This window comes from Triticum aestivum, chromosome 3B, assembly GCF_018294505.1.
Source record: "Triticum aestivum cultivar Chinese Spring chromosome 3B, IWGSC CS RefSeq v2.1, whole genome shotgun sequence".
NCBI classification, from domain to species: domain Eukaryota; kingdom Viridiplantae; phylum Streptophyta; class Magnoliopsida; order Poales; family Poaceae; genus Triticum; species Triticum aestivum.
In genome coordinates, this window is record NC_057801.1 from 451,656,185 (window position 1) to 451,657,890 (window position 1,706).

At 45.0% G+C, this 1,706-nt stretch overlaps 1 protein-coding gene across 4 annotated transcripts in view; it reads right to left on the reverse strand.

The window, feature by feature from the left end:
• Window positions 1-1,285, reverse strand: part of LOC123070311 (probable E3 ubiquitin-protein ligase ZFP1) — a 9,899-nt gene extending 8,614 nt beyond the window's left edge. For all 4 annotated transcript variants that reach the window (XM_044493452.1, XM_044493450.1, XM_044493451.1 and 1 more), the window contains exon 1: window positions 997-1,285. The gene's annotated coding sequence lies outside the window, so the exon portion shown is untranslated. The remainder of the gene's footprint in view (window positions 1-996) is intronic.
• Window positions 1,286-1,706: the final 421 nt, after the last annotated feature.

A 1,706-nucleotide genomic window follows, 5' to 3' on the forward strand; every position in this document is an offset into this window, starting at 1 on the left:
CTAACCAACGGCTTGGCTTGGACAACCAAAAAAGGCAAAAACTGAATGTTTCATGACAATGGTAAATAATGTAATCTGCATTAAGAAAACATCTACGAGCAACTAACATCATATCCATAATTCATATAACAACCACCAGAATCATAATTACCACCAATTAACAAGAAAATTCATTTTCAACAAATATTCTCCAACTGTCCAAAACCTGTTGTCATACCTAAGGCTATATCATCAGCACTACCAGACAGACCACAAATCCAAAAAAGGGCAACAATGTAATCCTATTATCCCATGCGTATACAAAATCAATCCCCCAATCTACTTCCACACTGACCAAAAAGTAATCAGAATTCCAAACACCCAACCAAACAACTACCAACCTCGCAAAAAGTTTGCAGGTGCAACACCCCAAACTCCATTAATGACTCAACCACGCAAAAGAACACTGGTAATATTCCTGTTTATCAACATAATCATGAGTCCATCATTTCTCAGCAAAATTCTCTGCATTCACCACATGCACATGCAGCTCCAATAAAAAATATCAAGAAATTGCACACTAAGAAGAGCATCATAGTTTCACCTAAAAATAACAGATGCACCCTTTAGCATCCCGACGCCCACCAACCACCCCCTTCCCCCAAACCAAACACGAGCAAATAAAGCAGAAATATTAGGCAAATCCAATATTTTCTAAAGTGTAGCCACTAACCATAGACGAGAAAATCATCCACAATAGCGAGCAAAAATTGACCGAATGACTATGCACTCTTAAACTCTCACGGGCGCACCATCACCATACTACTACTAACAAAAATTGCGAGCTGTGCCGTACGTAGCACTCAAATTGCACACGCCCTCGAATCCAATTCCTTCTCCCAGCTCCCACTCACGCCACCGCAGCCATCCAGATGCCTTAGCACCCACCTAACGCAATCCTGCCCGAATAATAGGGTGAAAACCCGGCGGGTAATGCGGGAATTCGCAGATCGTCACCTCATGGAGCACGCGATCCGATCGGCGAAGCGGGGGAGGTGGGCCGGCCGGCGGAATCTGGTGTCGGTCGCCTCGCCTCAGGAATCGCGCGCACGGAGGAGAGGAGCGATCGCCCACCGCGGTGGGACGAGCGGGGGCGATCGTCGGGAGGGGGCGGAAGGGGATCGGGCGGAGGAACTCGCACCGGGAGGGAAGGGAGGGTATTTATAAGCACGAGAAGCTTTTTTTAGAGAGAGAGGAGGAGGTCAGAAGGATGGGAGAGATGGGGAAGAGGAGGAGGAGGAGGAGGCTCTGGTTTCTATCAAAAAAATACAGCACAAGGGATATATGATTTGTGCTTTTTTGTCCTTTCTCGCTTCTTGTTTAGGTTTTTTGTTTCGTATGAGAGAGAAATGAAATGAAGTGTGATTCTCATTTATCTTCGCAATCTTATGTGAAATGTCTATACGAAAATTCAACAGATAGAAGGGATAGGTTTGTTGTTCTGAGGTATAATTCTCTACGAATGAGAGATTGCAGACAATTCATCACTGGCTTCAGTGCTTTTTTTAGCAACTCCGACAACAAGAGGCGATTTTGAGTCCACGTAATGGTGTAAGGGGATGTAAAACAACGGGTGGTGGATGGAGCGGACATGAAGAGATTGTCAATGAGGAGGTGGTTGACTCGTTAGCAGTCGCAAATGCAATTGATATTGCATTTAAACTCTC